Source organism: Elephantulus edwardii, unplaced genomic scaffold (assembly GCF_000299155.1).
Source record: "Elephantulus edwardii isolate Elephantulus edwardi_28Jun2011 unplaced genomic scaffold, EleEdw1.0 scaffold00061, whole genome shotgun sequence".
In the NCBI taxonomy this organism is placed as follows: Eukaryota; Metazoa; Chordata; class Mammalia; order Macroscelidea; family Macroscelididae; genus Elephantulus; species Elephantulus edwardii.
The window spans coordinates 1,405,061-1,418,603 of record NW_006399811.1 but is presented as its reverse complement, the minus strand read 5'-3'; the positions used below and the strand labels follow the sequence as shown (position 1 = coordinate 1,418,603).

General features: G+C 43.3%; 1 pseudogene; it reads left to right on the top strand.

Moving 5' to 3' along the window:
* Positions 1 to 3,657: 3,657 nt before the first annotated feature.
* On the top strand, positions 3,658 to 8,009 carry LOC102868518 (annotated as a pseudogene).
* The last annotated feature ends 5,534 nt before the right edge of the window (positions 8,010 to 13,543 follow it).

Here is a 13,543-nt window from a genome sequence, read left to right as displayed (position 1 = left end):
TCCTTGTGCTTTGGCTTCTCTATATATAATGTCTTGGAGAAAGGGCAACCAGGGTGGCTTCTTAGAATCAAGATGATGGAGCTTTGACTTGGCATATTTTGGGCATGTTAGGTCTTCGGAAAGGGACATCATGCTTGTGCAAGGGTGATGAGTCTTGCAAGAGGAAGACTCTCAATGAGATGAACAGTGAATGTAACAATGAGTTTGAGACTATTAGTGATGAAAATGGCACAGGACAGGACAGGGTTCAGATCTGTTGTTGACTGGGTCAGACTACAAGTCATACTCAACCCAACAGCAACTAACATGAACACTACAGTTTGAAGGCCTTAAAACGTCCCCACCCACATAAAAACCCTCACTGCTATCAAATGGATTATTACTTACAAAAACCCTTTAAGACACAGCAGAAGGGCCCCCATAGGGATTTCCAAGGCTGAAATCTTTAAAGAAGCAGACCACTGCATTTTCCTTCAGTTACGTGACTTCTAGGTTTGGGCCACAGATCTTTTGGTAACAGTCCAGAGTGTTTAATACTGTGCCACCAGAGCTCCTTTTATAAAATACAGCAAGAAGGACAGGGATACCCGAAAACAAACCAAAATCAATTCTTTGCTTTTACGCTAAGTCTGCTATTACAAGCAGTATTCATAGCCTAACAGGGCAATTCTGAACTATGTCTTTGGGGATATGTAAGCAAGTCAGGACAGGTTCACACAGGTCTTATTTAGCCTTATTTTACTTAAAAAGGGGGGGGGGGCTGGGAAGCTTTTTTCAATTACTTAAAAGCTGCAAATGCAGGTGACTGTAATAAAGTGATCGTTTTAAGTAGGAGTTGGTCAAACCATTTCAAAACGAGGGTATTTTAAAATATCCCCAAGGACAACTTGTTACGTACTAGTTTCAGAGGCTGTAAATCCATCTTTCTCCTGGGAGTAGCTAGGGGACTCAAAACTGTGTCCCTTTTGGGCTGGCAAAGCATTCCTTACCACTAGGCCACCGTAGCTCCCTATGGGACAAGTAGGAGTTGTTTAAGGCAGATTTTGAGAAGTGAGGACTAACTGGTATCTCATTTAACTCAAATGGCCTTGCTTCATCTATCTGATTACATGGTGTACAAATGTGACCTCTACTGCACTCCCATTGTCCTGCGCAGGCTCCTCACATGCATTCAGAAAAGTTAAAACAAAACAAACCAAAAAACAAACCATAAACCAACCCCAAAACTACAGTCATCTTTTGAGCACAGTATCAACATACTTCAGTTACAATGTTTCTTTAATGGGATCAAAATATAAAACAAGTTCTCAGAATATAATGGGATCAAAATATAAAACAAGTTCTCAGAATACAGACTTTTTCATAAAAAATAAACCCAAGCAACAAAAAACAAACCCCAAACAGAAAAATGTACCAAGACTGAACAAAACTTTCTACACGTTTTGACTGCAACAGTAATTTTCTCCCCCACTCCAGCTGACTCAGACACAAAGTCTGGGTATTAAGCAAGGACTGTCCTGAAATGGTTGGACTCTCTGGTCGTCTTCACAGTTTTGGCTCTTGGGTCCTGCTATGTAAAGTATCCACTGAAGCATCTTAATGGCAGGCCTACTTTACTTTAGGTAATTCCTTAATTATGCCATTACCTGCCTGCAGACCTGAAACCAGTTGTTATTATGGGCTGTAGAGTTGTCTGTGACCCTATGTACAACAGCTCTGAAGCCGGCCCTGTTGTGAGGCAGTCTCACTGACTCTGACACACCCAATCCCATTGTTTAGTTACTTTATCAATCCATCTCATTAGGGTCTTCCTCTCCTTCGCTGAGCCTCCAACATTCTAAGCAGGATGTCCTTCTCCAAGAATTGGTCTCCTCTGGCCATGTCCCCAAGGTATGTGAGACAGAGCTTCAAAATACTAGCCTCCAAGGAGAAACCTGGTTTCACCCTCTCCAAGACAGACCTGTTTGTTCTCTTGGCAGTCCATGGTATGTCCAAGACTCTTCTCCACCACAACTCAAAGGCATCACATCTTTAGTTATTGTCCAGCTCTCTGATGCATAACAAGTAATTGTGAAGACCATGGCCTGGATCAGGCGGGCCTTAGTCTCTAGACTGACATCGTTGCTTCTCACTGCTCCGGAGAGGTCCCTGAAAGCAGATTTACCTAATGCAATTCATCCTTCCCTTTAGTGCTTTTCTCCATGGCACACTTACTTTATACTACAGGTGCTGCCCTATCTATGTTTCTATCAATCTGCATTTATTGTCCTTTTGTAAAAATCCCAGAACACTTGATTGTGCTTATGAGAAACCTAAACTTTGACCAAGAAGGAGTTCTCAGAACAGAGCAAAGAAACACTGCATGGTTCAAAATCAGGAAGGAAATGCCGTCAGGGATGCATCCTGTCTCCATACCTTTTCAATCTATATGCAGACCAGATTTTTTGGAAACAGGGCTTTATGAGGAGGAATATGGCATCAGGATTGGAGGAAGACTCATCAACAACCTACATTATGCAGATGACACAACCTTGCTTGCCGAAACTGAGGAGGACGTGAAGTGCTTGCTGCATAACATCAAGGACTGTTGTCTTCAATATGGACTGAAGTTCAACATGAAGACAAAGATTGTCACCACTGGGCCAACTGGCAGCACCAGGATGGATGGAGAAGAGATTGAAGTTGTAAAAGTTACAGCTTGCTCAGCTCCACAATCAACACTTTTGGACCAGCATTCAGGAAATCAAAAGATGAACTGCATTAGGTAGAAGTGCTGCCAAGGACGTACCCGAGTACTGAGAAGCAAAGATGTCAGTCTAGAGACTAAGGTCTGCCTGATCCAGGGCATGGTCTTCACAATTACTTGCTATGCATCAGAGAGTTTGATAATGACTAAGGAAGATAGACCAACTGATGGTTTTGAGAGAAGAGTTTTGAACATAACCACCAAGCACCAAGAAAAGAAACAGGTCTGTCTTGGAGAGGATGTAACCAAGTTTCTCCTTGGAGGCTAGGATTTTGAAGCTCCGTCTCATATAGGTCCTTGGAGAAGGACATCATGCTTGGAACAGTGAAGGACAGTGCAAGAGAGGAAGATCCTGGATGAGAGAGATTGATACAGTAACTGGGCAATGGAGGTAGGTATTATCGGAGTCAGTGAGACTGGCTCTGGCAGGGTTCAGAGCTGTTAGTACATCCGGTCATTATGAGAGTGACTTGATGACACATAACAACAACATGCATTTCTTTTGAATGAGTCTTCTTTTTGGAAAAATACTTTCATCTTCACCCACAGCACGATGAAGCTTTATGTTCTAAGGAATCTATTTCCAAATTCTTCACTTTAAGGGATTAAAACCAACATTTCATTAAAAAGAAAAAAAGATAAATGCCCAACGAGCACACAAAAAAATTATCAATGTTATTTAGTCATAATGGAAATGTAAATCAAAACAGCAAAGATACACTTCACAGGCACTAGGATGGCTGGAATCAACAAAGTCTAACATCTGCCAGAATATATGGAGGGACAGGTAAGCTGGAGAACGAATAAAGATGACAGAACAACTACTTATCTTTGAGCTGTGGTATTGGGCAAAAACTGCTAAAGATCCCATGGACTGTCAAAAAAAAAAAGGGATCTGTGGCCACATCAACATGGGCAAGTGTCAAGGACTTCATACCCCCCGGGAAGCTGTGCAGCCACAGACACAACTGTAAGCTGCATTAGAAACAGAACAGAAAAGCCCAATTGGGCACAGCTCTGAAGGTCAACCCCTTTGGAGGTGCTTCTCATTCAAAGGGAATTGTGTTGGGAAAAGTGGGTGTTGAGGTCAAGCAGGCAAATACTGTCATTAGAAAGTGTGTCAGAGTCCAGCTCATCAAGAATGCCAAGAAAATCATACAGTGTGCCTAATGATGGCTGCTTGAGAAAAGCAATGAAGTTCTTGTTGCTGGATTTGGTTGCAAAGGTCATGGAATGGCTTTAAGGCTGTCAAAGTAGACAATGTATACATTGCCTTATACAAAGGCAAAAGTTGCTGGAATTCCACCTCCTGTACAGGGGAAGAAACAGTGCTACAAGCTCTTTTGGTGAAACAAGGACGACTTTATCGTCCATGGGGAGCGCTGAGAGAGACCACAGCCTCTCAAAGGTCAGGTTTCTTGAATGCAAATATTCTCTCTTTATACAGGCTTATGAGGTAGTGGTTGGGGTCTCTTTTTATTGGCCAGTTTTTACATACATTGTGATTAGTAAGTTAAACCTTTTGGGTAAAGGGGCTATAGGTCAGTTAGGTACACAGAAATAAGGTCATAGGTTAGTTAAAATTCCCTCACTAGGTTACTGGGCAGCCAATCCCCAGATGCTGGTTTTTGTTATTTATTGCTGAGCTTGTATCTCCCTCATAAGATTCAAGCTGCTCACTTGCCACTGCTCTTGGGGGCTGAGCCTGGTAAACAGGTTTCCTATTTTCCCCTAGTTTGTGTCCTCCTGAGGCCTGTCCTGCCCTAAAGGGGTTTCCTATATTTTCACTTATTTTGTGTCTTCTTGGGCCTTGGCGTGCCCTAAACAGGCTTTCTATTTTCACTTAAGCTTGTGTCTTCTTGGACCTGGGTATGTCTCAGAAGGAACAGTCAAGATCTTAAGGGTTTGTTTGTTGTTGGTTGTTTTCTGGGGGTTTTTTCCTTGCTGTGTATTGTGAAGTTGAATCTGACTGGCACAGGAGGAGATTGCCACTCCTTCTCCAGCTGAGCATCTGGTGGATTCGAACAGCATGGTTTCAGGACTGCAGCGCAGCTTCATACCACTAGGCCACCAGAACCCCCTTAAGATCTTAAGTTTTGATGAAAATGTCATAGTAGTAAATTTCCATATGCGCCGGGGGGGGAATCAAACAGATGTGTCTTGGAGAAGGTGCAGCCAGAGGGCTCCTAGGAAGCAAAGATGATAATGCTTCATCTCAATATATTTTGAGCATGTTGCTAAGTGTTGTGGAGGAATACGGGTGAAGTCCTTTATTAGCTGCACAGCGGGGGTCCCACCAAGGAGCAGGATCACCAACTTTTGGTGTCAGTCGGTTTTTAGACTCTTGCTTGTCCAGGTATTACGCTACTTGCTACAGCAGTCTAATGCTGAAACACTTCAAGGGCACAGAGATAAATGGACAGCACTTTGCTTGAAACATTTCAAGGGTACACCCAGTGCAACACATCTACATTCTGGGTTACAAATAATAGTAGTTACTGTTTGGGAAGCAGTTCAAGACAAAACCTTGGGGCAAAAATTTCGCACACGGGATTTAGCTATAAAATGGAGTCTGGTCTCTCATGAGGAGTGGTTATTCTTTGAAAAGGGACATCATGCTTGTAAAGATGGATGGTCAGTGAAGAACGGAAGACCTCCAACAAGATAAACTGACACAGTGACGTCAGCAACGGGCACAAGTATGTCGGAGACAAGGTGGGCACAGGACAAGCTAGGGTTCAGGTCTGTTGTTCACAGGGTCGCTATGGGTCGTATTCTACTCCACAGGAAGGCTCTTAATTAACAACATCAACACCACTATTGGTGGTGGAAATGTAAAACTGTGGGCTGCTGTGCTAATTGCAGGAGATCTTCAAAGGTTTAACAGAGGGTCTAAAAAGAAGGTTCATGAGTTTCAAAAAGATTTTTTTTTCCAAAAAGATTATTTCCACATGTTGTAAGATGCAATCAAGTTGACCATGACTCTGTGACACTATGAAGGAGAGACCAAAATCTGAAATATTATTCAGCCATAAAAAGGAGTAAAGGATAGGCAGTTCTAGGGTTACAAATCCCCAACATAGGGACATCTCCTACAGGTCCTTAAACGCAAAACTCTTGAATTGATCCTTGTCACAGCCAAGAGAGTGAAAAGAAAAAAATTTTTACAACTTGGGTGATTCATCATGGTAACCATAAGGCAAAAATGAAGAGCTGCAACACTAGAATGGAAAGTTTGATAGATGCCCGGGGAGCTCCTGCTGGGGAGGGGGGCTCCTGTGTCTGTGTGTGGGGGGGCTCCTGGGGAACAGGAGCCCTGCTGGGGCGGTGGGCCCCTGCCGGGGAGGGAGACCCACAGTGTTGGCCGGCCTGTGGGTGCGCAGATTACCAATGCACCCGCAGCTGCGCCATCTTTGAGTGGGACAGTGCCTTCATTCACAGCACTGCTTCTGTGTTACGGAAGTCGGCCTCACTTGAAGACAAATGAACCCCTCAAAAACCTAAACCAAACTTGCTGCCTCTGAGGAGATTCTGGCTCTACAGTACCCCTCCATCGGATTTCCAAGGCTGTACATTTTAGTGGGAGAAGATTACTTATCTTTCTTCCATGAGCTGCAGGTAGATGTGAACTGGAGATGTACATCTTTTGGTCAGAGGCAACCTGCTATGGACTCGGCCACAAGCATGCCAACCCCTACTCAACGGTAAATTCAACATAACCACTCTTACTTGATGCACAAATTTGTTCCTCCTCCCCGACTAAAATAAGGCACAGTCTGAAATAGGTACAGTCTGCACCTGTTCTGACCTACACATTCCTAAGGTCACATAGTGTTCCTAACTCTGGGGACTGCCTGTACTGACCGATGCTACAACAACGGTAAACCTTTAAAGTATCATACTAGAAAAATATGCTAAGGCAACCCCGGGTCCTCAATTTTGAGTTTTCGAGGCTGTAAATCTTAACAAGAGGAAGCTGTCCACCTTTTCTCCAGGGAGCTACTGATGGACTCTAATCACAGACCTCTTAGTTGGCCATCTAATACATGACACACTACACCCAAAGGCTCCTTGTGCTAAATCCAAAGATACAGGGAAGGGATCTTCCACACATTCCAAGATTCCATTTCTGTCACGTGTGTATGGCAAATCTACAGCAATGGGGGTGAGCAATGTGGAATGATTTTCTAACAGGTGCTTCCTTTTGAGTGATGAAAATATTCTGGAATAATGGATAAAAAAATGCATAAAAGTGTGAATATACAAAAATCACAGAACTGTACATTTTAAGTTGGTTAAATCAAAAGCGCATCCTAAATGCTAATTTACAAGTACTAAAATTGGCAGTCACCTTTATTCTACACTCTTTTGACAGTAACATCAATTCAGAAAGTCTTCTCAGGAGTTAGCTTTAAGCATGTGGTAAGTTAATCAGATCAATACACACACACACACACAGTTTTTATTCATTTAAACCAGATGCCTAGACATACAAAGGCAGATTTGCGATTTCCCAATACTTGTTCTTCATATTGAGAAAACAATTTTCAAAACGAAAATCAAATTGATACCTGTGTAGTATTCACATTAACTATTAATATAGTTGCATTGTTGTTGTTTTTTTAAATCTCCTACAAGAGAAAGGAATAGTGTGGGTATTAAGATTACTAAGCAAGTTAAGCTTCCAAAAAGGTTGTCTGTGATCAGATTTGTAACTTAAAAGAGAAAAAATACTATTTCTTATTCAGCTTCTCATCACTAGTTAGAATTTTACCATATTATCTTAAAAGCATACAAAAGTCGTTTGCCAAGCCTTGTTGAAATACTTTAAAAGAGCATTTAAATCTTACTTTACTACTACAAGAAATTAACTGTAAGAAGTAGGTAATATTACGGCATACAAAGTGCCCAAAGTAACAGCTACTCGCTTGGGTAGAAAAATATGACTATGATCAAGTGCTGGGAATAAGGACCTTCCAACTACCCTTTACTACGGAAAGGTACTCAATTTCTGCAATCAGCCGTAATTTAACGAAGTTTCAGGTCTCTGACTAGTCTGAGGGGAGCTGAAGAGACCTGAAGGGCAGGAAGCCAGCTCGCTGACCCCAATCGCACTACCTGCAGCCGGGATCACATCTCCGGCTCCTGCCCGCTGCGGGCCCGGGCGGAGGGCGGGCGTCGATCTATACCTTCACCGGGCAATAGAGACCCGAGGCCCGCAGAGCTACGGCAGCCCGAGGGGCCGCTGCAGATGGCCGTGTAGGCGGCCGAGGGGGAGCACTGGGACCAGAAGGATGACCCAAGGAAGAGGCCTAAAGGGAGGAGACTCGAGGAGGGCAAGGTTCGGCGAACGGAAAACCGAGCAATGGGTCGTGCGGGACCAACCACGGAACTAACCAGCCCCGCACGAACTAGCGAGGAGGATGTGTCGAACTCCTTACCTCTTCCAAAGCAGAAGCCATGGTAAGGCTAGGTCAGACCGAGGGCCTGCAGCCGCGTAGGACACGGGGAAGGGAACGCCGCACTGAGCGCGACCTCTCGAGCGCACACAGCTCGGGTCCGAGCGCAGTAGCCGCAGACAGGGCGCAAACCAGACCCTGCGTGCGATCGCAGCCCGCCTCCAGCACGCGGTGCCTCTGGAACCTTCGCGAGACCCCAGCCACCGCCTACTCGGAGCACCGCCCGCCCGCCAAGCCTGGCTCCGCCCCTCTGCGCCCGCCCCGCTCCGTCCCGTCAGCCTCTTCGCGTTGCAGCGCTCAAGTGTCGCGAGATGAGCAGTGAGATCAAAAGAGAAACGCCTTTTCCGCCCCGCCCAAGTCACCGCGTGTAGAATGCTTTGACTTCACTTGCCCTGGCTGCGCAGTCTCCTCTCAGCTAACGGCTTTCACGCACTTTAACTCAGCCCCGGAAGCTGGGTACCGATCTTCGGAATTCAAATCGGAAGTTGCTTAGACAGTTGGCAGTTTAAGTCCTCTCTAGGATACGGGTCCACCTAGATCGTATTTTACTTAAGTAAGATATTTGAGCCGTCGGGAGAAAAGAAAAGAAGGAAACACCTTCTTTATGTTATAATGAGAAAGAACTAATACTTTAAGTTGTGGAGATGGCTTGAAAGGAACAGACTTTAGGTGCATTCTGGCGCGCTAGTGAGGTCACCAAGCTTTGGAATCTGTCGCATTAGCGACGCCTCTGTGATTAAGCACGCACGACACTGTCGTTATTGCCAGTCGCGTTAACGTGTGGGTCACCTGTGGCCGAGTGAGAGAAGGCCATATCGCGAAATGGAAGCTTTAAGTGCACCTTGCAATCTTTGGGCATTGTGTGTCACCCTCTCTCTCTAATGGACCCTGATAATTGTGTCCCACACCTTCCATTCTCGGAGTCTCTAACCCTTACCTGAGTCTGGATTCAAATTGATTCTAGGCTGTCGACCCCCACAAGACAATGTTGTCGCTTTGTACCCTCCAATAGAAACCAACCCGTAGCTGACCCTCCATCTGGTTTTCGGAGGCAATCGCTCAGAAGTGTTTGCTCATCTTTCTCCCTTGAAGCTCGTGGGTTTGAGCCGACTACCTACAAGACAGTGAGGTGGCAGTGAGTGTCCCTGGGTCTCCATTGGCTTCACTTTGCTTCCAACAGCTCTACTGAGTGAGGCCCCTGAGAAGCCCACTTTCAGATTATTTTTGCCTCTGCTAGCTTCAGAGACATACAACATGGTTAAGAACATGAACACTAACCCCTGGGGTGTGATGGCCTGCACTCAGCTTTCTACATGCTCATCGTAGCAATTAAAATTAGCAAGTCAGAGAAGGAAAAACATCTAGAAAAATGAGGACAGGCTATTATATAGCAGTAAGGGAAACAAAACATAACTCCCCCCCGCCCAAAAAAAAACAAAAACTCTGTTTCCATGGATTATGACTCATTGACTATAAGACAGGGTAGAAATGATGTGCAGTATTTCCGAGCCTGCAACACTTTTTTGGTAACAAATGAGCTGGTGGGTTGGAAACAGGGACCCTTCTGTAAACAAGCACTTCAACCACTGCCCCATCAGGGCTCCTTATGGCGGTAAAGAAATGCCGTAGAAAAGCTGACAAATACCAGCTTCTCACACTTATGAATCTCACAAACATGGTGTGAAAGGGAAAGAGGCCAAGCATGGAAGAATCCTATTTCTGAGTACATTGAAAAGGAAGTCTGAAATCATCTAACCCATGCTCTCTCTCAATAGAAGTCTTTTCTCTAGCATAAGGAGGACAATGACAGAAAAGCTCCACAAGGGGGCTTTTGAGGTCAGGTAATACGTCTTGGGGTTTTGATTTCATTTTCTTTCGCTTCAATTTTCACTTGCCCTAGTAGATGCTCAGTTACACAATCCGTGCCTTGCCTGGTTTTCACAGCTGATACTGAATTGCTCCAACTATTCTTTACGTAGATGTAATCCTTCTGATTCCTGTGTAACAGATGTAATCATTATGATTCCTGTGTAGACCTTCTGGCAAAGTTCCTATGTATAGTCACTGTTTGTGCTTTTTTATAAAAGGTATTTACAACGAATAAATCATTGATTGTACTAAATTCTATCATTTTATCTCCAGTCTTAGTTCACCAAGTTTATGTCTTCTGACTTCCTTGTTCCCAACTTTTGTGTTCCAGTCATCCATTACTATGAATGTATCTTGGTTGCATGTTGTATTGATTTCCAACTGCAAAAGTTGGTAGGAATCATCTATTTCCTCTTCATTGGCTCTAGTTGTTGGTGAGATGATAAGGATAGCACAGGATAAAACAAAGTTCAGATTTACATAGGGTTGCTATGAATCATCAACTCCACCTACCAACAACAAAAACTTCTTAAGGGAGGGCGCTATGGTGGTCAGCCACTCCAAAGGTATGCAGTCTGAGTCAACCACCTGCTCTTCGAGAAAAAAGATGGACAGTTGCCTCCTGTCTGACTTAAAGCCTCTGAAAATGGCACGCAACAACAGCAAGGACAACCTTTGGAGGAGCCCTGGTGACCTAGTGGTAAGGATCTGTGCTGCTCACCCAAAGACATGAGGTTTGAATCCATCATTTGCTCTGTGGGAGGAAGAAGGGCAGTCTCTTTCTATGTGATTTTGTGCCTCTGAGAACCTGCTATGAGCGTTCCAACTTGACAATATGTAACAAATTCTTGGGTATTTTGTCTGGAGAGACCAGTCCTTGAGAAAAAGAAATGGTAGAGTCAGAGAAAGGAAGGAAGACTCTCAGCAAGATGGACTGACATGGTGACTGCAAAAATAGGATCAAGCATAATTGAGTTTGTGCGGGTGGGTCAGGATAGGGTAAGGTTCAGACCTGTTGTACATGGAGTCACTATGCATCGGAGATGGCACTTAACAACAAAGAACAACAGTCCTTGGTTTTGATAATTAAAATGACAGGCCGTTTACCTTATTGCCATATAAGTAAATTTTGGATAATTTTCTTTTAAAAAATATATATTTTTTTTTAAAAAATGTTTACAAATAAAATATTCTCCTTGTTCATGTCTTTTCCTACTACCGTCAGCCTTTATGCCTTCCTCATTCACTGTTAGGTCAAAAGCATTCATAACCTAACCACTAAATTAAGTGACTACTTTCTTGAATAATTTCTGCTGACTTTTCACATAAAATTTTGCAATGTTAAATACTACATAAAGAGAAGATGTCTATAGATACAATTTGGGTCACAAGCTGTAATTTTACAAATTCTGGCTGAATTCTGAAAAAGGCTAATTCTTTCCCTTGGGTTCCATAGATGCTCAGAACGTGATGCAAATATGAGCAGATACTTCGGGGAGTCCCTGCTCAATGCTTCCATTTCCAGGAGAGCTTTGGGACTTCTATTTGAATCATAGGCTCCCACATACATTGCCAGGCCTTGAAGCACTAGCAGCAGCCATCTGACCCAATCAAATTAGCCAGTCAGATTTTTGCAAGAATTTTAACACTGAAAGTCTAGTCCATTTCTTCCAGTGACTTGAGGAACACAAGAAGCAGAGAGATGTCAAGTTGCAAGAAAACAGAAGATTACGAGAACAGTTGCTTGGGTTCCTGGTGCCATTCCAAGTCCTGGTTCCAGTATCTCTCTATGCCCAACTGTTTGCTCTCAGGGATCCATGAAATAGACACCTGTTTTCCTTCAACTCCTTGCCTTTCTTGCCTCTCCCTTCCCCTCCATATAACTAGCTTAAGAGAATTTAGACATTCCCAGGGTTATGAACAAGATCAGTTCCTAAGTGTCTTCCCCGCCCCCCCAAATTAGTCTTTAAGTTAGTCAGTAATGTGGAATAGGTACATAGTTCTTAACTTTCCATTAATCCAAGAAAAGGCTCAAAGCTTTTTCAATGACTTAAAATCTGCACGTACAACAGGTGAAGGTGATTGTGATGAATTTGTTTTGCATAGAGGTTGTTACAGTCATTTCAAAGTGAGGGCATATTTACTTAACATTAAAGGGCAAGCAGTAGTTGCTTGGAAGTTGGGAATTCTTAACTGTGCTTGCAGCCAAAGAATCTTGATAACTAGTGCACACAACAGTACCATACTGCAAGATGTAGCCGGAAACCGGCTCCTGTTCTTTCTAAACTCACTGTGGAGTCCAAAGCATTTAATAATACTGAGTCCAAATGATTCAGAAGAACATAATAAGAAGGGATCAGATGCTGATGGATTTCAGAACAAATGTTTATTACTGCTTAATGGGGCCAAAAGGCAACACAAAGCATTGAAAACATCACTACTGGCTCACAAAAACAGGCACCTTGTTACCTTCTGGCTTGCATTTTTTTTTCACAAGGCTTCATTCACACATGAAAACAAGATACTAATCCAATTCAAGTTCGTAACAATTATAAAAGTAAACATCTGTTGGGACAATGTACAATAGCACTTTTCTTATCAAGCATTACATTTACATTTATAGAGTTACTATACATAATACATGGAATTATGGAAACATCTAATTGGTCAGCATTTATAGAGAGAGAGGCTGATCACTAAAATTCCCTTTGTAGTCAAAAAGCGCTGTTGGGCTGATCGACACAGTATTCTAGAACCTGTTTTCTGTAAGAGATGCCATGGGTAAAATCATAGGAATAATTATAAAAATATATAGTACAGAGTTTCTGCTACTTCCGTGTGATGGTTATGTGTTAGCTTGGCTAGGCCATGATTCTTGGTGGTTTGATAGGTAGTATGTAATTATCTTCCATTTTTGTGATGTGGTGTGAGCAGCAAAACAGTTCAATGGGTTGTTTCATTCAAAGTGTGACCTGCATTCAACATTGTGTCCAATGCATTATCCTCTGACCTCTGGTTCGTGTGTGAGCCAGCAGCCTCCACCCGACCATCTGATTTTTTGGCTTGTCAGCCTTTGCAATCACATGAGTAAAGAGAAGTCTCCAGCCTGACACCTGACCCATGGATTTAAGACTTGTCAGCCTCCCCAACTGTGTGAGCTATTTCCATGAAATCAAACGTTCTCTCGCTCACTCTCTCTACACACACACACGCGCGCGCGCGTTTTTAAGGAGCCCTCATGTTGTAATGTGTTATGAGTGGGGTAAAATGAGAAGTCAGTGGTTTGAATCCACTCCATGGGATAAAGGCAAATCTTCCTCAAAAGATTTAGTCTCTGAAATCTAATGGAGGGCTTCATTGTTCAGAATCCACTTGATGACAGTGGCATTATATAAATATATATGCATATATAAACATGTTTTAAGGAGTCCTGGTGGCACAGTGGTTAAGTGATTGGTTACTAACTAAA